Genomic DNA, 26,321 nt, shown 5'->3' on the forward strand with positions numbered 1-26,321 from the left:
GGATGATGTTTTGAAGTGCAAGTCTTGTGCATGACCTATTAATTGATTCTGAAATCAGTTTATTAATGGGCAAACCCAACATTTAAAAAGATTAAGGCAGGAGGAAAAATTATAAAACGCCAGTGCTCCATATGATAAGGGGCAAAACTTTAAATTTCAGTTGTGTGTGTTTGACTTAGATTGTAGTATAAACTTTTGTGGGTAAAAGTTTCTCTGTCTGTGAGAGAGGAGCTAGGAATGTTGATACATATGCAAGTGGGTGAGCACTGAAGTTAGACCAGACAGTGTGCTATCTCTTGGAAAACTTATGGATCTGAATGTAGTAAAACTTGGCACATTATAATGTGGTTTTATAAAATTGGTTGATAGGGTGTGCTATTTGACTTGTAAGAGGATTTAGATTTACCATCTATTGTATTAGCTTTTAAAAAAAGATTTTAAATTTTCAGAGGTGTGTGTGTGTGTGTGTGTGTGTGTGTGTGTGTGTGTGTAGTTGGGTAGAGAAGGTATGTGCCTGTGAGTGCAGGTGACTGAGAGGCCAGAAGACAGCATCAGATCTCCTGGTGGTGCTGGAGATACAGGTGGTTGTGAGCCTTCTCAACATGGGTGGTGAGAACCAAACTGGGGTCCTCTGCAAGGCTAGTGTATGTACAAGCCATTTCTTCATTTCCTGTTTTAGCTTTGTAAATGGTATTGTCTGTCTTACTTACTAATTTGATAATTCTAAATAGAATCTATCTACTCTTCAGTGTCCTACTCGGATTAAAAGCATGTACCACTACACCCAGCTCAGAAGAAACTTTTTAAAGTGTACACACACACACACAGAGGCATGCACATATGTGTTACACTTTGTAGTCTTTGGAAATTTTTCATATTAAAGGAGGCCAAAGAGGGGCTGGAGAGATGGCTCCCCGGTTAAGAGCACTGACTGTTCTTCCAGAGGTCCTGAGTTCAATTCCCACCCACATGGTGGCTCACAACCATTTATATTGAGATCTGATGCCCTCTTCTGGTGTGCATGAAGACAGTGTACTCATATGCTGAGCTGAGCTGGATGGAGCTCACTCTGTAGCCCACACACCATCGTTCTGCCTCAGCCTCTTGAGTGCTGGGAACAGGTGTGCTCCACCATGCCTACCGTGGTTAACTTTTAAATGGTTCGCTTGAAAACCATTTACATGTTTTATAGGTAAATAAATACACACATACATAAATGTAAACAACAAACGCATATAGATCTACAAACAATATTAGCAGTGAGTGAATGTGGTAATAGCCATATGGGTGGGTTTTGTTTTGTTTTTAATTTTATTACTGCTGTTCTTGTGGTTTCTGTGACCTTGGCATTTTCCAATACAGACTTTAAAAAATTGTATGAAATTTGCACTATGTTCTACAATGTATAACATTTAAAAAAATATGGTCTCTCAGAAAGTTCCAGAGTAAACCCTTGAGCTAATGCTACAGTTGAGAATGCTGCGTGTGTGTATCATGTGGCTTCTTTGTATCCCTAGGCCTGGCTTTGAGAATGTGCCTCGAGCTGGCGTCATGGCGCACACTTTTAATCCCAGCACTTGGGAGGCAGAGGGATGGATCACTGTGAGTTCGAGCCCAGCCTGGTCTACAAAGTGAGTCTAGGACAGCCAAGGCCATACAGAGAAACCCTGTCTCGAAAAACCAAAAAAAGAAAAAAGAGAGTGTGCCTCTGGGCTAGAGTTCACTGAGTTCAGACTCAGCAGACAAACACTGCATGTTTGCTTAGCCCTATGGGTGTTTCAAAAACTGAGAAATTAGGACTGAAGAGACTGCTTAGCCATTAAGAATACTGGTTCCTCTTGCAGAGGACCTGGGTTTGATTGCTAGCATCCGCGTGGCAGCTCACAGTCACCTGTAACTCCAGTTCCAGAGCCCTGACACCCTCTTCTGACCACTGTAGGCACCAGACAAGTTTCTGAGCTGATGGCCATTGCCCTCCTAACATTTTGTGTTTGTTTCCTATGAGCAAGAGCGTTGCTCCATATAGCCACAGTACAACCAACAATCCTGGGGAATCCATCTTAGTGCGTCACAGCTATCCAGTTCTCCATCTCTTATTGTCTAATGTAGCCCCTTAATATCGCAGGGCAGTGTCTTCTCAGTCAGCTTCAGATCCGTAGTCTTTTCATGGGCTTCATGAGTGTCATGCTTCAGGATTGTGTAGGCCAGCTATTTTGTAGAATGTCCTAACCTTGTTCCCCCTCCCCCATTAGATTCAAGTTACATACATATTTTGGACAGAAACACCACAAAATTGAAACTCTGTGTCATTGCCTCTTAACAGGGGCTATCTTCTATTGGTTATTTGGCTGAGGTCTTCTCACTATAAAATTACTTTTCTCAAGCTGGGCATGGTGGCGCATGCCTTTAATCCCAGCACTCGGGAGGCAGAGGCAGGTGGATCGCTGTGAGTTCGAAGCCAGCCTGGTCTACAAAGCAAGTCCAGGACAGCCAAGGCTACACAGAGAAACCCTGTCTCAAAAAAAAAAGAAACAAAAAAAAAAATTACTTTTCTCGTTAGTTCATAGTTAATCAATATTTTTTGTTTGTTTGTTTTAGTTTTGGTTTTTCGAGACAGAGTTTCTCCGTGTAGCCTTGGCTGTCCTGGACTCACTTTGTTGACCAGGCTGGGCTCGAACTCAGAGATTCACTTGCCTCTGCCTGGGATTCAGGATTGTGCCACCACACCCAGCCCTAATCAGTATTTTGTAAGAGAAGCCTTTAATCCCAGCACTCGGGAGGCAGAGGCAGGTGGATCGCTGTGAGTTCAAGGCCAGCCTAGTCTACAAAGTGAGTTCAGGATAGCCAAGGCTACACAGAGAAACCCTGTCTCGAAAAACCAAAAAAAAAAAAAAAAGAGAGAGAGAGAGAAGCTTTGAAGATATAGAAGTTCTGCTTCTTAGCCCTTCACAGTATTGGTGTGTTTATGTTTTTAAGGACTAGAATGTCCTATTTTCTTCAGTGGGCTATAATACGTTGCTGTTCATTTTGAGGTTCACATTGGCACAGTTTGGTCAGTGGGTACTCATTCAAGCTGGATTCTGTTTTTTTCTAACATGTTTCTGCTTTCTTACAATAAGATGACTCAGGTTCGCCTTCTGTTCTTTCTGCTCCAGCCCTGGGTTGGCCATCTTTTCAAGGAGACTTAATTCTTTCTGTGGAGACTGTGTTTAGAGGCCAGGCCTCTCTCTGGACTAGCTGTATGCGTGGCTGTCACTCTCGCAGAGTAGTCAGATAGTGTGTATGTGGAGCTAAGATGAGTTTCCACCTCTGTTTTATAACTGCACAGGGCTCGTTTTAGTGTTCTCTACATATTTGTAAGCAGTTTTTCACATTGGGGGGGGGGAATCTGGCCTTGTTTGTTTCAGCAATCTCCCATCACTTATCTCCTCACCAGCTCATAGTGTAACTCCTTTGTGCAGACAGGACACCTGTGCAGGACTTTGACATCCTCTGCTGGGCTAGTCCTGCCTGAACGTCTCCTTCACAGACTTCCTTTACTCTTTCTCAATGACTTTAGGACTGACAAAGTTTGTTTTGAGACAGGGACTCAAGTGTACTTAGGTTGATCTTGAAATTCATGATCCTTCTAAGTATTGGAATTGGAGACATCACCATTCCTGGGTATTTCTAAGTGGCTTTACTAGCCTATGTTAATTACACATAATAATTGGTTTTATTATGACATTTCCACATCTTGTACAGTAGTATATTTTGATCATATTCCCAGACCTCCCCCACTCTTTCCACTTCTCATAATCCACTTCCTCTTCCCGAGTAGTCTCCCTTCTATTTTCATATCTTTGTGTGGGGAGTGGCCGTGAGGATGGGGGTGTACTTAATGAATTTAATTAGAATTCACAGGAGCATAGACACCTTACCACTGTGTCTCTCTTCTACGACCATGAACAGCATATGAATCCTCAGAGAGGGAGGGGACTCATGTGCTTTCTATGGTAGGGTGTTCACGGGCCCAATCTTGTGTGGGAAATGACAGCTGCTATGAGTTTAAGAGTGGTACAGCCGTGTCATGCCTAGGAGTCAGTATTCCACATTACTCTCCCAATTCTTCCATCTCTTACGTTCTTCCTGCCTCTGCTTCTGCAATGTTCCTGTGCCTTAGAGAAGTTAAATAGATGTCTCATTCATGCCTGGATGTTCATGAAAAACTGAACAGCATGAAAAACTGAAAAAGTGAACAGCAGCACAGATCTGTGGGTGTAAGTGTAGTTATTTAGAAGGCGATTTGATGGGTTCATCATGGTTGTTCAGGGAAACAGTATCAGCTTCTCCTAGGCCTATATGACCTTCCCAGCCATGAGGCCAAATAGACATGGATTCCCTCCTGTGGGGCAGCGTCAAATCCAGTCAGAAAGCAGTTACTTGCCCCTGTAATAGACTTGGCACTGTTGAGCCAGTCCTGGCCAGTGGTCCCAAGGCACACAAGGTCCACAGGTAAGTCAGGCTGCTGATGACCGTTCTCCCCTGGCAGGGTGCATCACACGTCTAGCACTCTGAAGGTTAGCCAGCACCGAGGAAGGATCCAGCCCAGTCAGCTTATTCTCTTTATGTCCCGCAGATAAGATGCATGCAGTATCTTCAGCAATAGGGTTTTGCTATTTAGTTCTAGGGGGAAACAGACAAGATTATTTTAGGGTATCTCAGGGACTTCCATGATTGACAACTGTGCGTGTGTGCGTTTGTGTGTGTGTGTGTGTACACGTACGTAAATGTACATGTATGTACATGTGTACATGTATGTGCTTGTCTACACACATGTTTGTGTGTTAGTCGTATGTGGCAGCTAGAGGTCAGCATAGGGTGCCTTTCTCTATTGTTGTTTTCCTCCTTACTTTGACCTTTTCACATTTATCTACCTATGTACCTACGTACACATGCCATTGTGCACTTGTGGAGGTCAGAGGACAACTTACGGAAGTTAATTTTCTCCTTTCATTATGTAGATTTCAGGAGTTGAGCTCAGGTTTTCAGGCTTAGTGGCAAGCATCTTATTCACCAAGCCAAGTTCCTTGCCTTATTTTTTGAGGTGGGATCTCTCACTGATCCTGGGCCTCTTTAATTTGGTAGCTCATTGAGCTAGCTAGCCAGTGAGCTCCAGCAGCCTTCCTGTAGTCTTTCCCTTACCCCTTGGCCCGCATTGGTTTGCAGATGTGTACCATGTCTAACTTTTACATGAGTGCTAGGCATCTGAACTCAGATCCTCATGTAGTGACAATTTTAGAATTTTGGTTTTAAAAAAACCCCACAAAGATGTAAGAATTAAATAATAATAATAATAATAATAATAATAATAATAATAATAAAATATTTTTTTTTAAATGTAAGAATATGTTTTCATTTTAATCCCAGGTGTGGGGATATGTAGCTGCTTTGGATTGTTTGCAGCACTGACTATGATTTACCTTGTGCTCTAGCAGAGGTGTGGTTTTGCCAGCTGCAGATAGTTTCTGCAATTGTGTGACGTTTAGAATTCTGGGAATTTTTTAGAGAATATATAAATGCTAGGGCCCCAAGAGGCATTGTTGCTGGTTGTTGGTCCTTGTGAGGAGGAGTTGTTGGTTGTAGTTAGTTAGTAGTTGTGCTCAAAGAAGAAACAAGAAGAAAGAAATTACATTATCCTTTCTCCACTATCTAGTAATAGGGGCTGAAACAAGGGTGGTAAAGGGTGGGGAAAAAGAAGAACCCACAAAGCAAAAATCCAGCTACATCCCTATGTGTATGTGGCCGGCATTTCACTGACTAAGCCATCTATCTCTCTAGCTGCTGGCTGTGTTGCCCGCCTTCCTTCCTTCTTTCCTTTCTTTTTTAAATAAAAAGATTGATGAAACAGATTTAATGAAAACAGGTCCTTTTTACCAAATAACACCATTTTATTTTCAGTTATCGTCCTGCGTAAATGCCTATTAGTCTGTCAGAGCTACCATCATACACTTCTGTGCACTGGGCGGCTTAACAGAAATTAATTTTTTTCAGTGTTCTGGAAGTTAGAGGTCCAACCAAGATTAAGGCACTGGGAGGTTTGCTTTTTGTTTGGGCTCCCCTCTTTGGTAGCAAGCAGCTAGCTGCATTTGGTCTTTTCACTGTGCCTGTGGATCCCTGCTATCTCTACACTCGTCTGTAAATTACTGTTTCTTATAAGGACACTCAATATGCTAGATAAGGTCCCATCTTTATAGACTTAGCTAATTACATCTTTATGAATCTTATCTTCAAATACAGTCACATTTTGAAGTACTGTGGGGTAAGATCTCAGCAAAAGTATTTAGGGGGGACATCCATGATCACATGCATATATGTGTACATAATGCAAATAAGATTTAGGTCATAGTTTGAATCATACCATTTTGAGTAGTCAGTTTTGATGAGTATTTTAAAAACTGTGTGATACTTTAGATCATAAATATAAATTAGTCTGGAAAAATTTGCTGCCAGTGGGAAGGCATTCCGGATGTGTAGCTTTCACTATCTCATTTCTATATTTAAACAGTGAACACTTACCTTTGAACTAGCTGTGGTTAGCTAATATGTGAGGGTTGATTGGGTGAAGAAAATACATGTAAACAGAAAAATCAACCAATTTTCCTCCTTAAAGTTCTGTGGCTATCTTTTTTTGTTTGGTTGGTTGGTTTTATTGTTGTTTGTTTGTTTGATTTGAGACAGGGTTTCTCTGTGTAGCCTTGGTTGTCCTGGACTCACTTTGTAGACCAGGCTGGCCTCGAACTCATATCAATCCACCTGCCTCTGCCTCCCGAGTGCTGGGATTAAAGGCGTGCACCACCATTGCCTGGCTTTATCTTTTTAAAGCAAGTATACATTGAACCTTCAGTGTACTGTATTCCATTGTGTAGACATTTTGTCATCTTAGGTTGTATGTCTCAAACATAATTTAACTTGATGACTGAGGTGGCGAGGTGGCTGTCATCAGTGTTAGACATGGTTATTGTGGTAATACAGTGGTTCCTTCTGGAGCTTTTGTGCAGCTTGTGTACTTCATACTATAAATGTATTAAGATGATTAAATTATTATGCATGGTCTTGTTGCTTGTCACGTAGTGCGGGTGTTCTGTTCTGCTCTTTTTATTTGAAAATCTTATTTGAGTTTAAATGTCTTTAAAAATACGTACGTTGGATGGTAGTTTCTTGACATTGGATATATACAGGTCTGTGATTGCCTGACTGTTGGTATTTTCGGTTTATTTTGTGTCTTTGAGATGAGTTCCTCTCCTGGCTGGTCTGGAACAAGCTATGTAGTCCAAGTTACACTCCGACTCAAGGAACTCCTCAGGTGCCAGATGCTTAGGTTATAGGCCTGCTCCGCCACTGCTGCCTGTGCTTCTTGAGTGCCATTTTACAATGGTTTATAGTTAAACGCCATATATTACATTTCATTGCTAGGTCTATTTATTGTACGTACGTACGTACATACATACATACATACATACATACATACATATCTTTTGGTGTTATGTAACATGTTTCTTTGTTTTCTGTATATCCTTTAAAATGAAACTCACGGATTTTAATGTACTTGCTGTATTTTACTCTACCACATTTCTTTTCCTTTCTATTTTAAAAAAACAAAAAAGTAACCAACTGGGAACATCTTCAAACTGCCTTCTGAATTCTGACCGTAGCAGTCTCCCTTGCTTTCAGATGTGACAAAATGTCCCTGCAGTGGTTTGAATGTGAGTGCTCCTGAGAGGGTCAAATAGTTGAACATTTGGCCCCCAGTTGGTAGCACTGTTCGGGAAGATTTAGGAGGTACTGATGTTGGAGGAGGTATGTCACTGGGGTTAAAAGCCTCATGATATGTCAGGCTCTCTGCTTCCTGTCTCTGGCGTGCTTCCCACCCTGCTGCACAGCTCAGGTGCCCACTGGCACTGTGCCCTTTCTTCTGTAAGGTGCTTTGCTCATGGTATTTTATCACAGCAACAGAAAAGTACCCCATACAGTTCTCAGCATATCTTTTATACGTTCTACTCCTGAAATCAACCATTTTCCCCGTAAGTTAGGGTATTTAAAAAATATACATATATGGTATACTGGACTCTAGAGATGTGTTTTGCTATTGGATCAGTGTTTCTGATTAGTTTTTTCTTTTTTCTTTAGCTTTAAAATTTGTAAATATATTTATTTGTTTATTCAGCGAGCATATGTATTTATGTACATCTAAGTACAACTTGCAGGAGTTTGCCCTCGTTTGCTCTTATCCGCCTTGTGGGTACCTGGGATGGAACTTGGATGGTCAGCTGCACTGTCTCATCAGCTCCTTTTTGCTTTTTAATTTCCAATTTTAAATTTGTAGTAGACTGGGAAGCAGGTAGCAAAATCTGTTGGATGTATCTCAAGGATTGTTTTGAACTTTAAAAAAAGGAAACCTCAAAATTGATGGTGTATGATTTTAAATTGTAGGTCTAACAAAATAAACACCCTTATGTTTGTAATATCTTTAGTAAAATGCATAGATGTGTTGATATGTGTACTTATATGTTCATAGTAAAAATTTACAGACCATTTATACTGTATTCTTTTTCTTTACACTTATTATTGTGTGTGTGTTACTATTTGTGTGTGGGGGAGGGAATACACACATGCCGTGTTGCATGTGGAGATCAGACTGGAGGTTAGAGGACGCTTCAGGAGTTGGTTCTCTTATTTCACTTGGAGTTCCAGGGACTGAACCGAGACCAGCAGGCTTGCAACCTACGTATTTTTGCTTGCTGAGTTGTTACACTGGCTTTGAATTTCCTTTGAAGATTATCAGTTGAATCTTTATGAGTGAGCTATTGGTATATCAAAGGTCAGATTATTCTGTGTTATATATTCTGAAAGAATACATTTCTCTAGAGCAGTGGTTCTCAGCCTGTGGCTCATGATCCCTTTAGGGGGTTGAAAGACTCTTTCACAGAGGTTGCATATCTGAAATCCTGGATATCAGAATCAGATACAGTTGTGAAGTAGCAATGAAATTTTATGGTTGGAGTTCACCACAACACGAGGAACTGTATTAAAGAGTTGAAGCATTAGGGACTTTTGTGGCTGTTTCACAACTGTAATTTTCCTACCTTTATGAATCATAATGTAAATGATATACAGGATATCTGATATGCGGCCGACCTCCAAAGGGGTTGCGATCCAAAGGTTGAGAACAGCTGGGAGAAATGTGCTGTTTCTGACTTCCTAAAGTTATGGTGACTTCCTGTTTTAAAGGAGAAGTATTCAGTATTATTTTCAAGTATTTTTCTCTAATATTTATTTTTGCATGTTGACTTTGAAGTGGCTATACTATACTGGTTTTCTAAGTGATACTTGAGAGCAAATGACAGAGTTTGTCTGCATTTTTCATTGAGTCATTTGTTCCAGGAAAGTATTGCAACTGACTTCTATTGCTGAGTGAGTGGGAGGTTTGCTTTAAACACACACACACACACACACACACACACACACACACACACTTTGAAGGATATCCTGTTTTCAGATTAGTTGGGGCATAGCTTTGAGTGCTGTTCATACTTGTTGGCATTCATCTTATTTTTTCAATCCTCAGTTATGATTGGTATAGGCATGTTTGTGTGCAGACAATGAATAATTTCCCACTTCAGAATCTTAACAATGTGGACTGAGATCAGATACCAGGGAACAAAGTTTAGAATAGATTACAGAAAGGTAGTATTTACTTTAAAATATTAATCATGACTGAATGGGATTTAATGATTACACTGAAACTTGGTTTCTTTGAAATGACTTTCCTTGGTTAATTAATGCAGTAAAGGTAAGATTATGGAGTTTGAGTCTTTAGCAGGCAGCATAGTACCATGAGTCCAAATCCTACATATGCTCTGTAGTAAAGAGGCTTTCTTCGCTGTGTAGATCCCATCCTCACTGAGTGTAGTGGGAATCTGTAAGTGAGCCGCTTGAAATCCCTGCTCTCATAAGGCGTATAATTCTGTGGAGGATTCAGGCAATATTTAGTCAGGAAATATTTACTGAATGCTTGGTATGTGCTCAGCACTCCACCAGCTATAAACAAAGCCCTTATGGGTTTATAATGTAGGCTTTTAAAAGAGAATGGTAGGAACCGTTTTGGTGAAGTATATTGGGAACCTTAGGCCTCTGCCGTGGGGCATTTCCTCAAATTCAGATCTTTGTTTCAGCGGGAAAACAGAGGCCATGGCATAGTATCTTCTGAGATAGAGTGCAGAGGAATGTTTAGTTTTCATGAGAAAAGGACAGAACAGGTCACTTTTAGTTGCCGTTTCCAATCTAATGGGGCTGTCGTCAGCTGTGCCCGTCTGGTGGCATTTTAAGCTGTAACTGAACTCTGGCTTCTGCCTCTATGTTACCTTAGCAGTGATGATTTTCTATGATACTTGTGTTTCCTTTGTTTTCGAGTATGCTCCTGTGATCGGTGTGGTATGTTTGCTTTAAGCAGTTATCGTTGCTGAATATGGTGTTTGAATGCCTCTTATCTCAGCACAGAGGAGGTCAAGGCAGGAGGGCAGTCCAGGACTCACAGGGAATCCAGAGAGATTTGAGCTCGTGAACTTTATTGATAATTGCAGTAACTTTCTAAACGATCCAAAACATCTTAATTTCAATCTAAAACATACACTGAAGCTTAAAACCTTATTTTTGGTTGTGGTCCCTGCCTTTAACAGTTGAGCCATCTCTCCAGCCACTTAAAACTGAACCCACATGATGGTCATTGTAGAAATGAAATACCTATCCAGGTGAGGTAGCCCACGCCTGTAATCCTAGCACTCAGGAGGCAGAGGCAGACAGATCTCTGTGAGCTTGAGACTAGCCTGGTCTACAAAGCAAGTCCAGGACAGCCAGGGCGACACAGAGAAACCTTGTCTCAAAAAACAAAACAAACAAAAAAGAAACGAAGTATGTGCAGTACAGAAATCTTAAACATTCCAAAACAGAACAGTGCACACACTTTGCAGATATAGGCACACTTTGGGTTCTGAGATTTTGGATGCTCAGTCCAGTCTATGAAATATTCCAAAGTCTGAAGACAAAACAACAAAACAAAAAAACAAAATCCTTGGCTGGGCAGTGGTGGCGCATGCCTTTATTCCCAGCACTTGGGAGGCAGAGGCAGGTGGATCTCTGTGAGTTCGAGGCCAGCTTGGACTACAGAGCGAGTCCCAGGCCCGCCAGAGCTGTTACACAGAGAAACCCTGTCTCAAAAAAAAAAAAAGAAAGAAAGAAAGAAAGAAAGAAAGAAAGAAAGAAAGAAAGGATAACTGAGAGTCCATGAGTGTGTAAGATTTGTTTACAAAAAAAAAAAATCCTTCTGGTACCAAGCATTTTGGGTAAGGGATGTCCAACTTGTGATCTGTTGATAGTTTTTTGGTAATTAATATTAGCTATAGCCTGAGAGTGAGAAATCTAATAATTCAACAATTACCTCATCTAATAATAACTATCAAGCAAACGCTTCATTCCAGGCATTTTCTTACTAGGACTGTATCAGTGAACAAAACAAAAACCCTTGTTTTCATGAAGCTTATATCAGAGGGGATTAGATAGCAAACCATTTTCATTAAAATCATATTAGGAAGACAGTGCATATATATGTTGATGTCCACATTATCAGTTATAATGCAGCTAGAAATGGTTTCTTAGAATACATGTTAGAATCTGGTTGTGGCAGATGAACTTACAGAAAAGTCACTTGGCACGTGCAAAGCAGGCAGATTTTGGGCTCAGTGGCATTTCTGTAATCCTACCTGTTGGGGACTGTTGAAGCACGGGTGCTCAAAACCAGCTCCAGGCAAGGTGGATGACAACACTGAGACCCCTGCTAGAGCTCTGCTAGCACCTGATGTTAGGAGGGTGTGTGTGTGTGTGTGTGTGTGTGTGTGTGTGTGTGTGTGTGTGTGTGTGTGTGTGTGTGTGTGTGTGTGTTGTATGCGTTGCTAAAAGACTCCTAGTTTGCTAAACCACCTTTATGTATTTGAACATGTATTTTGTTTTGATTATGAATTCTTGTTTTCAAGTTAATTGCTGTAGATTGTTGATCAATCTGGATTCAGGACCCCTATCCACTTGCTAAGAATTCTTGTGATGAAAAAAAAAAAAGAATTCCTGTGATGCTGTTGAGATCTTGAAACAGCTGTTTGTGGGTGGTGGTGATTAGAGGCAAACAGTGGGCTGTGTGACCAGGATGAGGTCACCATTTCCACCTTCTGGCTCTTTCCGGATTTTAACACCTACTTTGGTATTTAAAGCAGTTTTGTCTGTTAAGTGTTATTTAATAGTGCATCCATATAATGCTGCTATATTTGTTTTTGGTGTTTGTTTTGGATGAAACGTTCAGCAGTATAATTATGTTTTAGCAACTGAAAGGAGTTGTTTCAGTAGACTGAAAACTATTGATCCGGCTTTCAGGCAGTGTGGTAATGACTACTCTCTAAATTTGACCCTGTTCTGTTTTTTGTTTTGTTTTGTTTTTAAGATTTATTTACTTATTATGTATACAGTGTTCTGCCTGCGTGTACACCTGCACACTAGAAGAGGGCATCAGATTTCATTATAGATGGCTGTGAGCCACCATGTGGTTGCTGGGAATTGAACTCAGGACCTTTAGAAGAGCAGCCAGTGTTCTTAACCATTGAGCTATTTCTCCAGGCCGGCCCTGTTCTGTTTTAAACCCACATTGGGCCATTAGTTTTTCTCTTTCTTACCATGTCAAGCTCAGTTTAAGAGCTTGTACTCCGTGCTGTCAGGACATGAACTCTTAGCTAGGTCTTCAGATTGCCCTGAGCACAGGCTGTGCTTACCAGCCAGCCTCGCTCCCGACTGCTGCTGCTTTCTTTCCTGCCGCCTCGTTCCTTCTACACCTGTGCTCATAGGTGGCCCTTAGTGCAGTGCCCAGTCTACACCTGTGCTCATAGGTGGCCCTTAGTGCAGTGCCCAGTCTACACCTGTGCTCATAGGTGGCCCTTAGTGCAGTGCCCACTCTACACCTGTGTTCATAGGTGGCCCTTAGTGCAGTGCCCACTCTACACCTGTGCTCATAGGTGGCCCTTAGTGCAGTGCCCACTCTACACCTGTGCTCATAGGTGGCCCTTAGTGCAGTGCCCACTCTACACCTGTGCTCATAGGTGGCCCTTAGTGCAGTGCCCACTCTACACCTGTGCTCATAGGTGGCCCTTAGTGCAGTGCCCACTCTACACCTGTGTTCATAGGTGGCCCTTAGTGCAGTGCCCACTCTACACCTGTGCTCATAGGTGGCCCTTAGTGCAGTGCCCACTCTACACCTGTGCTCATAGGTGGCCCTTAGTGCAGTGCCCACTCTACACCTGTGTTCATAGGTGGCCCTTAGTGCAGTGCCCACTCTACACCTGTGCTCATAGGTGGCCCTTAGTGCAGTGCCCACTCTACACCTGTGCTCATAGGTGGCCCTTAGTGCAGTGCCCACTCTTACCGCTTCTCTTGATCCCCCTTTTCTTTTCTTGCCATCTTGTTTCTTACTCGTGAGTCATTTAATAGTTTCCATTTCTCTTATTATCAGGAACTGGTTAAGCATCGCCCCTTCCTTTCATCGCTTCAACCTCTAGGGGCTTTTCATCTGTTCTGAGTATATGTACAGTTGGTTTTACAGAAATCAGTCTGTACCTTTATTTGTTCAGCATGTGTCATCTTACTGTCATTTAGTTACTTCTGTTCACATAGCTTGATCCTACTGTGTTTCTTAAAGATAGGAATGTATATTATGTTTGGTAGAATTGTCTATTTTAATACAGTTTATTTATTTGTTTTATTTATTTGTATGTATGTGTGTCTGTGTGGGAGCATGTGCAGGTGCATTCAGGTGCCTGGGGAGGCCAGAAGGAGGGAAGACAACCCCCCCCCCCCCAACTGGAGCTACACATGGTTATGAGCTGCCTAGCATGGGTACTAGAGAATGATTCTAAGTCCTCTGCAAGAGCATAAACACTCTTAATCACTGAGCCAAATCTTTATCCCCCCCCCATTCATTTTCATTACATTTATTTTATTTGTGCTTGTGTGTCTGTGTCCATGCAGGCACCATGATACGGAGGTGGAAAGATTGAGGACAACTTGTGGGAGTTGATTCTCTTTCCGTCTTGTTGGGTCTGGGATTGAGCTCAGGTCAGCAGGCTTGGCAGCAAGCACCCTTACCCACTAAGCCATCTCTATTTGTAGCCTACGCTAGCCTCCTGGTGAATCCTGCTTTATCCTGCACATGCTGGCACCTGAGGCATGTGCCATTGTGCCTTCCTTGATTGAATTTTTTTTTTTTTTTGAGACAGGGTTTCTCTGTGTAGCCTTGGCTGTCCTGGACTCGCTTTGTAGACCAGGTTGGCCTCGAACTCACAGCGATCTGCCTGCCTCTGCCTCCCGAGTGCTGGGATTAAAGGCATGCGCCACCACGCCCGGCTCCTTTGATTGAATTTTTATTGCACCCAACGTACTGCACCTTGAATAGTAACTGCTCACATTTACTGCCTATTTCAACCAACGTGGAAAACTGGAATAAGAGAGTTGAAGGCTTTCCTTAAGCTTTTCATTTTTATCAACTCTTATTTTCTTCCCTGTGTGAAAAGATAAACCTGTGTTGTAGTTGTAAAGCAGCTGTTGGATGCATAGATACTCACACCTCACTAAGTTGTAACGAGGGAAAAGCAATTCATGTTAGGAGTCAGCAAACTGCAGGCGTGTGTGTGTGTGTGTGTGTGTGTGGTGTTGTTGTTGTTGTTGTTGTGCTGGATGGAACCCAAGACAAGGTATGTGCTAGACAAGCACTGTACCAGTGAACTACATTCTCAGCTCTTTTGTTCTGTGTTCAAGAGTGGTTTCTACATTTTTAAGTGGCTGAAAGTAGAAATCAAGAGTAGTATTTTATGACATAAAAATTATGTGAAATTCAGATTTCACATAGATTATTATATTTTACATAGATTATTATTGAAAGAGGCATACTCATCTATTTAGGGGCTGTTAATAGTTGCTTTCATGTGACATTAGTAGAGTGAAATATTTGGGACAGAATTGGAATGATTTGAAATCTTGATTCTCTTCATAGAAGTTTTCTAATCCATCTCTGTAAAATAAATTTATGAGTTGGGCATGATGGCACACACCTTTATCTCAGCCTTTGGGAGGCAGAGTCAGATGAATCTTCATAAGTTCAAGGCTAGTCTGGTCTACATGTTAAGTTTGAGGCCAGCCAGGGCTATATAGAGAGATGACGTCTCAAATAATTAAAACAAAAAAGATAAAGTGGATGCTAATTCTTGTACTGAACTAGTATAAGATTTTTGGAACTGCTAAGGAAGCACTAATAACTTAGAATTTTAATAGACAAAAAGCTACAGAGATATTAGCAAGGGCTACATTTATTGAGGGCTTGTTTTTATTTTGGGTAATTGTTTATTAACTCCTGAGTTTTACAGAATAATGCTTTTTTTTGTATGTTTCCATGGGCACATATGTTATGTTTATTTAGATCCACTTACTGTATTCTTTGGCTTCTTCACTTCTCCAGCCTGCCCTCCGCTCTTCATTAGTCCCTTTCTTCTTTCAGAAAGGGTTTGTTTCATTTTGCGTTTAAGATGCCACATGTGAGAGAAAACCCACAGTGCTCTGCATGACTGGGTACTCTGTGTTAGCTCTTCGGGTCTTTTGTGTTTCCAAATAAATTTCTTTTTCTTGCCTACTTTCTGTGAAGAATGTCCTTGGCATTTTGATGGTATTGCATTGAACCCATACCAGTTTTGGTACTGTGGCCATTTTAACATTTTCAGTGTTATCATTGGATGTCATCCCATCTTCTAGTCTTCTCATTCTTTCCCTGGTGCTTATTACTTCTCATTTTAGTGGTCTTTCACCTTGGTTAGGTTTATTCCTAGAGTGTATATGTGTACACACACACACACACACACACACACACACACACACACACACTTAATGTGAATGGGATTTTTCTTATGACTTCCTTCTTGATGAGCTCCTGGTTAGTATATAGACAAGTTATTGGGTTTTTAATGTTGTTTTTTGTCCTGCTACATTGCTGACTTTATTTTGTTGGAGCCTTTAGGTTTTTTTTTTTTTAGATATTTGGTCTGCTAGTGGGGATAATTCTCCTTTCCTCTTTGTACCCCTTTCTCTTTAACAGAGGAATTCAGCAGCGCTTCTCTCAAGCCCGAGCTTCTCTTTGTTGAGGGACGTTTAATCACTGCTTCAGTCTCCCTGGCTGCTGCTGGTCTTCTAAATTTTCCTGTTTATTGTAATATAATTTAAAAACTATTCTCTTGTGCTATCTGGATTCCAGTTCTGTCTGTTGTGTGAGTCCATTCTCTTCTCCGATCTTGCTTGTGCCCTCCCTCTTCCACTTCCTTACTTTGGCTAAGGGTTTGCAACTCTTGCTTATCTTCTCAAAGACTGTTTCTTAGGCTGTTACTTTTTGGTCTCTGATTCCTTTCTACTTTGATCTTTATTTTCTTCTGCTGATTTTGAGTTTAGTTTATTTTTGCTGTTTAAGACCTTGAGATATATTGTTAGATATCATCTCCCTCATCTGTCTTGGGTACTCAGAGCTGCAGACTTCCATTTTAGATTGCTTTTGTGGCATCCCACAGATCCATTTAAATTGTCCTATCCATTTTGTTTTGTTTGTTCTTTTTGTTCCTATACATATGAATCCATGATTTAAACCACCCCCATTTTCTTCAGTGACTTACTGCTCATTTAAAAGTGTGTTGTTCAATCTCCCATTTAATGGTTGTTTTTGCTGTTCATTTCCAGTTTAATTTTATTATATGATAAGATGGAGTATTGCAAACGCCTTGTCCCCGTTGGACTTGTTTCATGCCCTAAAACAATCTATTTTGAGTAAAGCTCTATGACTTGTGTGTTAGTTTCTTCTCTGTTGCTGTGGTGAAACACCATGGCCACAGACACTTCGAGAAGAAAGGGTTGCCTTGGGCTCAAGCAAGGTTCTGGATGGGCAAGAAGCCATCAGTGCCACAGGGAAGTGTGCCAACAGGCAGACAGGTGCCAGCACAGCTCAGAGTCCCACCTCGTCAAACTCAAGCACAAAGCAGAGAGCGTGAGCTGCACTGGTGTGTGCTTATAAACCTCAGAGCCTGTCCCAGCATCCTGCTTCTCTAGCGAGGCCACACCTCTTGAATCTACACAAACATTGGAGTCGAAGGGGGCATTCTCATTCAGACCACCACAATTTGATAAAGAGAATATATATTCTGAGGCAGTTTGATGGAATACTCTGTAAATGTCTGTTAAATCCATGTGACATAGGGTAGTTTAATGCTTCTTGGTTGATCTCCCTCAACGGCATCTATGGATACAGTTATGGTTTGTTAAAATCACGGTTGATGTCTTATACTTTATGTCCAGTAGTGGTTGAGTTATAAAATTGAGTATTTAAACACATGGTGAGTGTGTGCATGCACGCGTGTGTACACACACACACACACACACACACACACACACACACACACCTACAATTATTATATGCCCCCTCCAGTAACTGGGATTAAACCTAGAGCTTCATGTTTGCTATTTAAGCCCTTCACTTTTCTGCTGGAGTGATGGCTCACTGGTTAAGAGCGCTGCTTTCCAAGAGGACCTGGTTTGGATTCCCTGCACCCAAGTCCCAGGGGATCCAACACCCTCTTCTGGTAATGCTTTACCACTAAGCCTCTTCTTTTTGTGAGTATATTGGTGGTCTTTCCACTGTCATGTCTCTCGTCATTTGCTCTGCTTTGAGACTGGTCTCTGTCTTTAACTCAGGTTGAGTGGGCTCTCAAGCCTGGCCTGTCATGCTCAGCTCCACTGAGGTGTTTTTAAATTCTCTGGAGACTTTATGTTATAGTGATCCCGGGAGACTGGCATTTTTACTCCCTTTTAAGGGGAATCACATGACTTGCATTAACACGCAGGACTATTAATAGTAAGTTGCATTTTGAGGGTTTGCTCTCTTCTGCAGAGCTCCAACACCTGCACTGTCTCTATCATTTTATAGTTGTCTCTAGCCCCAGTTTTCAGTCTTCTCTACCCTCAATCACTTACTTTATGTTAACCATCTTCTGTATAAGGTGGATTCTGAGGCTTGGGTGAAGACCCACGCAGTTGGCAGAAAGGAAGAGTGAGACGGGAAGTCTCCTTGGGGAGGGAGCTGGAGAGATTTCGGGCACTTGGGTTGCTCCAGCAATGTTGGGACAATGGGGAAAGAGACCTTGTAGGAAGAGGCATAAGATGCTGGTTTGCTTACTGTTCTGTTGGCATCCTGGGGTTTCAAGTTTAGGAGACGGGACATAAAGAGGACTTCCGCAGAGGGGTAGGGTGATGCCTGTGCAGTTGTAGGCCCTGCAGGGCTCCTGTTTGTACAGACCACATTCTCTCATCTGTTTTGTCGCCCACACTAGTAGTGTTTTCCATTTATGTGACTTACTTTCAGAACCTCTGTTTCTTTGTTTAGTTTCTCATTTATAGTCTTCATACTCTTCCATCTGTAGTTCACTTGGCTGCTTATTTATATCCTCTTTTAATTCATCATTCTTTTGAATTCTTTGTCAAAAATTACATTTACTTTAGTGTTTTTCAGGTCAGTTTCCAGAGTTTGTAACTTTTGGTGGAATCATATTTTTTGTTTTGTTTGTTTGTTGTTGTGGGTTTTGTTTTTGTTTGTTTGTTTGTGGACAAGGTTTCTCTGTGTAGCCCTGGTTGCCCTGGAACTCACTCTGTAGACCAGGCTGGCCTTGAACTCAGAGAGCCACCTGCCTCTGCCTCCCCAGTGCTGGGATTAAAGGCGTGCGCCACCACAGCCCTGCTGGTGGAATCATGTTGCTTTGATTTTTCTCTTTTCTTTTTTTGTTTGCTTTTTTGTTTTCTTTCTTTTTATGTGCTTATAGTTCAAATAGTTTAATCACCAAAGTAATGCTAAAGATGTACTGGCTGTGGTGTACTTTTTTCCTCCTGTAGGAAACATTTATAATGCCTTAAATCTGCACAAACTTGAAAAATACCAGAGAAGAGAGATATTTTAAAATTGTATTTGAGACTTCTTAGCCCAGGTTGCCCTTGGGTGCTCAGGACCAGTGTTTGTGAAAGTATATTTAAGGCTCCCCCACCCCCCCCCCACCCTTTCCCTGGATTTTAAGCTGGTCTCCCTCTTGTTATGACATCTTTTGTAAACCTGCAAAAGGCAGTTGTGTGTTTCTGTAACATTTCATTTGATTTATTTAAAATTGGATTTATTCTGATGCTTTGGGAATTCGGTATGTTTGTTTTTAATAAAGTGCTTTCTTTTCTGTTTTTTGTTGTTTTTTGGTTTGGTTTTTCTTTGTTGTTGTTTTTGTTTGTTTGTTTGTTTGTTTTTTGAGGCAGGGTTTAACTGGGTAGTCCAGGTTGCCTTAGACTTGCTTTGTAGACCAGCTTGGCCTGGAACTTACAGCGATCTGCATGCCTCTGCCTCTGAAGTGCTAGGATTAAAGGCGTGTGCCACCATGCCCAATTTAAAGTATGTTCTTACCAGTAAATTCTTATATCTTACAGACTTTTGTTTCAGAACACCTTTGGGCATCTCTTTGTCATATTTGGTTTTAGTTTAAAAAAGAAAGAAAAAAAAAGCAGCGCTGCAGAGTATTCTGACTCTCAAACATTTAAACTCAGGGCTGGCAAAATGGCTTAGCCGATGAAAGCTCACAAGCCTGGCAACCTGAGTCCAACCCCTAGGTCCGTGTAAAGCGATATGTATTTTGTGTATGTGTGTGCCCATGCTCCTGTCCTGTGCTTTAGTTATTAGCAGTTTGGAACTATTATGAATAAAGCGGTAACCACCTCAGTTGCGGTCTCAGTTTTGTCCCTGTGGATTTGTTTGTGTGTCTGTATGTGAGCGTGTACTCTTGAGTGCGGTTGCTCTAGGAGGCTGGAAGCATTTGATTCCCTCTGTAGGCAATTGTGAGCCACCTGTGGGTGCTGGGAATTGAACTGGGGTCCTTTGCAAGAACAGTACACAACCTTCCTGGCTGAGCCACGTCTCTAGGCGCTCGCGCCCGAGCCCGAGAGGTAGTGTTGGGTGTTTTCCCCTTTACTTTTGGAGACAAGGCCTGTCACTGAACTGGGGTTCCCCTGTAGGCAGGTGGCTGGCCAGTTAGCGTTCACAGCAGTGAGTGCACCCACTGAGTGATCTCCCCCAGCTCCTTATTATTATTCTTTTCTCTAGAAGGGATATAGTTTTAGCTCTTTTTTGTTTTGTTTTGTTGTTTTTCAAGACAGGGTTTCTCTGTGTAGCCTTGGCTGTCCTGGGACTCGCTTTGTAGACCAGCTGGCCTCGAACTCACAGTGATCCGCCTGCCTTTGCCTCCCGAGTGCTGGGGTTAAAGGTGAGCGCCACCATGCCTAGCACTTAGCTCTTATTATTAAAGTTGCAATTCCTTTGTAGTAAATTTTTATAGTAATATGAAATAAAGGTCAAGGTTTATTTATTTGCCCGCATATATATATGATGTTTGATCCAGCAACATTTGTTGGAAAGATTGGCCCTCCTCACTCTCTATGGAGGTGGCCTGGCACTTTTATTGCCAATAGGCCACAAATATGTGCATCTAGTCTATTGACCTCTGTTTATCTTTACACAAATACCAATTTTATCTTACTAGAGCTGTATTATAAAGGTTTCAGTTATGTTAGGTTTTAATTTGTTTTTGAGACAGGGTTTCTCTGTGTGGCTCTGGCTGTCCTGGAACTCATTCTGTAGACTAGGCTGGCATCAGCCAAGGCTACAGAGAAACCCTGCCTAAAAAAAGAAAACAACAACAACAAAACAAAATAAGAAAAATAATAACAACTTAAAGTTTAGATTTATTCTGTTCTGCTGTCAAGCATCTGTTCCTCGGAACTGTGAAGTCCCTTCAGTCCAAGTCTTAGCTGTCCCCGCTCAGTCAGTCCTGGTGAGAGCTCTCTACAGCTACAAGGTGGTGGTGACTGTGGCGTGGCTAGTTGTGGTAAAAATGGTGGTGGTAGGCTTTGAACAGTTTCTGAAGAGTCTGTCGGTGTGCTTGATGGATGGCTGCATGGACAAAGTTAGACAGGACTGGGGAAATGGAGCTCAGTTGGTAGACTTCTTGCCTAGCTTGCAACAAAACCTTGGGTTTGATCCTCAGCATTGCATGAACCTGCTGTGGATGGCATGCCTGTGATCCTAGCAGAGTGAGTTCAGGGCTAGCTTGGGCTTCATGGTACTCACCCCAAAGAAAACAGAGGAGCAGGAAGGGCTGATAATGAGCGACCTGTGGTTTTCAGCCTCATCAGCTTCATGATGCTGTCTATTACTTTGAGAAAGACCTAGGTAAAGTAGCTGTACAGCAAATGCATCTCATACACTGAAAAGATAGATCAGACTACTCAGGGCGCTCCCTTTCTGCTCCAGCTGTTCTCAGTATAAAGGTGTGCATACTTGTGGTCGTGTGTAGTGATTGCCAGACTCTCTGTAAAGGCAGATACTCCATTCTGTTTATTATGAAAGTAGTCCTGGAAAATATATAAACAAGTGAATGTGCTTGATTACCAATAAAATGTTATAAACATTGAAACTTGAAATTTATAAAATTTCCCATGTTGCATAATATCCACTGATTCAAGACATTTTAAAAAAATCAACAACTGGGTGTGGTGGCTCCTGGCTCTGGGAAGCAGAGGCAGGTGGAACTCTGAATTTGAGCCAGTCTACACAATGAGTCTAGGATAGCCAAGGCTACATAGAGAAACCTTCTTTGGGGAGAGGGGAACCCCCAAAATTCAAAAACTATTCTAAGCTCACAAGTTACAAAAAAAAATGATTGGCAGGTTTGATTGGGCTGTGTAGCAACTGTTTGCTGACCTGGCTTTGTAAACTTGTTTAATGGTTGCAGTCCTGTCTTATGTTGCATTTTGTTACCTTCCTTTCTTCTTTATATGTGTGAACAAGCATTGTTTTTAGCTGAAGACCAAAGTGATCATTTGCTGAATAAGATGGATAAACTTACAAAGTCTCTTTATATTTGTTTCTTTTAAGCTTTACAACAATTATTGGAAATTACTCTTCAAAATAGCCTTCTCCTGGAGGCTCAGCGAATAAGAACACAAAACAGAGTCCTCGGCTACTGTAGCTCTACAACTACACTCCCCTCCCCCCCCCCCTTTTTTTTTCAAGACAGGGTTACTCTGTGTAGCCCTGGCTGTCCTGGACTTGCTTTGCAGACCAGACTGGTTTGGAACTCACAGAGATCTACGTGCCTGCTGGCATTAAAGGTGTGTGCCACCACTGCTCAGCCCACAACCACATCCTTAAAATGTCCTTTCCGTGTGGATTTGAGAAGTGCTGGGGCAGGATCTTGGTTCTGCTTCTATCAGATCTGCATCCCACACTCTTAGTATTCACAGTATTGAAAGACCAGGTCCGTGCAGGAAAGAATAGTTCTTTCTCATTTGGAGCGGTGCTTCCTATAAAGGATGATGGATGGGCAGTTTCCCAACTGAAGGGAAAGGATGGTGCAGGCATGACCACCTAAGGGAGTTTGAGCTGTTCAACTCCCTGGATTGTGTCCACGCTGCTTACTAACTTCATTTTGCATTCTTCTCATTATCTACTTGTGAATGTTAGCAAAAGTTACTCTTCTTGACCAGTCTTTATGCTGAAATACTAGGTTCTTTTTCTTTCTTTTTATCTTTTCTTTCTTTCTTTTCCTTTTTCTTTTTTCTTTTCGTTTTTTGAGACAGAGTTTCTTTGTGTAATAGCCCTGGCTGTCCTGAACTGGCTTTGTAGACCAAACTGGCCTTGAACTCACAGTGATCCACCTGCCTCTGCCTCCTGAGTGCTGGGAATTACAGGTGTGCGCCACCACGCCTGGCTAAATACTAGGTTCTTATGTCAGAGGCCTTCTCTTGTCATTACAGCAGCTGTAAGGTCAATGAAAAATAGGAGGACCATTTGAAAACAAACATTCAGATATGAATGTATTTTTGTAGAATAATTGGCTTCTACTAGAACCAAGAAACCCAGAAATGAAAGACTGCCAGAAATGAAAATCACTGGCTGCTATCATTATTTTCAGTTTTTTCCCTGCTCCTGTCTAGAAACCCTACTATTCTTGGTGCATCATCACGTTTTGCTAATAGTCGTGGGTGATGCTGATGGATGGAGGGTGTTGTAGGCAGGTCTCTTAGGGTCTGAGGTACTAACTTGGAGGATGTGGGAACTGCCGTGTTAGCTTAGCTGACTACACTGTGTAGAGCGGTGTGCTTCATAATAAATGTTACACAACACATGCACAGTTAGTTGTACTCAAATAGAAGGGGACTCTGTTGGCAATACCAAGAAGGTGTGGGTGAGGGTATTTTGGGAGGGAGAAGTCAGAAACAAAATATATTGACATACATTTGAAATGTCATGATGAAACCTTACATCCTGACTTATAAATTAGATAAAATAAATTAATTTTACTGAAGGAAAGTTAGTAATAGGTTTGAAGAAAGAATAAAAAGGGAGAACATAATTATATCTGATGTGTAATTGTTTAGACTGACTAGAAAAACTTCTTAAGAAAGAAATTGCTGTTGTAGCTGGGCGTGGTGACACATGCCTATAATAATCCCAGCAGAGGCAGAGGCAGGCCGATCTCTGCATTTGAGACTAGCCTGGTGTACAATTAGTCCAGGACAGCTACGGCTACACAGAGAAACCCTGTCACAGAAAACAAAAACAAACAAAAAGAAGGAGGAAGAGAAAGAAAGAAAGAAAGAAAGGGAATTGCTGTTATAATTTTATTTCTTAGCTCCTGTGTAACATCATAATTAGAACTAAAATGATTTAAATTACTTTAAATTGTTGCATTTTTCTATTTCGAGATTTTGATTTGTTTTTTTGAGACAGGGTTATTCTGTGTAGTCTTGGTTGTCCTAGACTTGCTATGTAGACCAGGTGAGCCTTGAACTCATGGAGATCCACCTGCCTTTACCTCCCGAGTTCTGGGACTACAGGCATGTGCCACCACTGCCTGGCTCAAGGTTGTTTTTGTTTTGTTGTTGTTGTTGTTGTTTGTTTCTTCTTTTTCTTTTAAAGATTTATTTATTTATTACATATGCAGTGTTCTACCTACATGTAGACCTGCATGCCAGAAGAGGGCACCAGATCTCACTATAGATGGTTGTGAGCCACCATGTGGTTGCTGGGAATTGAATTTAAGACCTCTGGAAGAACGACAATGCTCGTAACCTCTGAGCCATCTCTCTAGCCCCTGGTTTGAGTTCTTAAAGAGATGTATATATTTTGCTTTAAATAATGTTTTCACTTTGGTTACTTGTTGAGTCACATGCTTTCATATATATATATATTGTAAGATGTTGAATTTCTATTTTAGCATTTTTAATGTAATTTGTGTGTTGCTTATTTCAAATTACATTTATAACTTATTTTTACACACATAAATATACATAATAGTCATTATTAAACTTTTCATTTCTGATGTTACTGATTTGCTTAAAACTGGAATTTATGTTGTAATTTTGATAAAGTAAGTCAAGTCATTTTAAATAAGGCAAATGGCATTCATAGTTTTAGAAACTGCTTTCAAGCCAGGCGTGGTGGCACACACCTTTAATCTCAGCACCAAAGAGGCACAGGCAGGAGGATCTCTTGAGTTCAAGGCTAGCTTGGACTATGAAGTGGGTCCAGGACAGGTAGAACTACACAGAGAAACTCTGTTTTGAAAAAATCCAAAAAATAGAAAAGGAAGAAAAAGACAGACAGAAATCTCTTTCTTGGGCTAGTGAGGTGGCTCAGTGAGTAAAGGCACCTGCTGCCAAGCCTAACAACCTGAGGTTGACTCTAAGATACCACATTGGGGGAAGAAGAGAACCTACCCCTGCCAGGTGTCCTCTGACCTCCACCCTAGTTTCTCTCTCTCTCTCTCTCTCTCTCTCTCTCTCTCTCTCTCTCTCTCTCTCTCTCTCTCTCTCTCTCTCCCTCCCCCCTCCCTCCCTCCCTCCCCCCCCCTCTGTGTTGGGGTATATTGAGGCACACAAAATAACCAAATTCAGTAAAGCTTTTTTTATTTCCTACCTCACACTTCTCACTATATCACTATTACTGACTTACGGAACAAGTGCTGAGGGACAGACAAGTTCTTTGGTATGCTATGTGCTGTGGCGATTGCCTCTCCTTGGGACTTTCCTGGTTATTTTCTCTGTGATAACTTTTGATTGAGTAGGGACTTTTAATTTTGATGAACTCTAATTTTTAAATTTTTTAAAAAATTGGTTTTGAGATAGAGTTCTGCTGTGGAACTCAGGCTGTTTGAAACATGTAATCCTCCTGCCTCAGACCTTGAAAGACTAGGATTACAGATGTACATCAGCATGCATGGCTGATGAAGTAAAAGTTATTGTTTGCACATTTAGGGCTAGTAGTATTTGTTCATTTTACTCCCTGTATGATGAGGGCTAAAGTTTTTTGGTTTTTTTAAATTACCAATATCCTTGGTTAAGCTTATTAAAGACTTTGCTTTATTTCCTATGAAATGATCCTTCCTCTATTTATCCCTCCAAACTTGCACGTGCTGGACAAGCACTCTGCCTCTGAGCTAAATCCTCAACCCAGTCTTTCCCAGGAACATGAGTCTTTCCCCTTACATGATCAGCAAGATTGTTGGCTATAGTAACTGTGTGTTTGATGACAGATTTATAGACCTGGTTTTGTGGCCTTGGAATAACGTATTCCTTTCTGCTCAGAAGAGGGTTTATGATCACTCTGCTATGCTGTTAGACAAGGCATGAGCAGGTATGGCCTGCATAGGCATCACTAATGTATTGCTATGTGAAAGATGATTGTCTGTCTTTCTTTCTTTCTTTCTTTCTTTCTTTCTTTCTTTCTTTCTTTCTTTCTTTCTTTCTTTCTTTCTTTCGTTTTTTGAGATAGGGTTTCTCTGTGTATTCCTGGACTCACTTTGTAGACCAGGCTGGCCTCAAACTCACGGAGATCCACCTGCCTCTGCCTTCCAGGGTGTTGGGATTACAGGTGTGCACCACTGTGCCCGGTGATGTATTATATTTTTAAGGATAAATACTTACAGAAATATGGTGCCTAAGGTAGAATGCTCAATTATTATACCATGCTAAAATTACATAAATGTATTAATTTTATTAAACTTTCATGATTTATTTCATTTTATTGGTATGAGTGTTTTGTCTGTATGTATGTACTGTGTGCACGCCTGCTACCCAAG

General features: G+C 41.3%; 1 protein-coding gene and 1 long non-coding RNA gene across 7 annotated transcripts in view; one reads left to right on the forward strand and one right to left on the reverse strand.

Annotated features, from left to right (window-relative positions):
* The window catches only part of EML4 (EMAP like 4), a 113,433-nt gene that overhangs the window by 7,146 nt on the left and 79,966 nt on the right, over positions 1–26,321 (forward strand). The gene's annotated exons all lie outside the window — the stretch shown is intronic.
* Positions 12,502–15,860, reverse strand: LOC311603641. Its single transcript, XR_014781202.1, has 2 exons — positions 13,458–15,860; positions 12,502–12,911 (listed from the first exon to the last, which is right to left on the reverse strand). It is a non-coding gene; the product is annotated as an uncharacterized lncRNA (long non-coding RNA).

Source organism: Acomys minous (assembly GCF_964271855.1).
Source record: "Acomys minous genome assembly, chromosome: 8".
In the NCBI taxonomy this organism is placed as follows: domain Eukaryota; kingdom Metazoa; phylum Chordata; class Mammalia; order Rodentia; family Muridae; genus Acomys; species Acomys minous.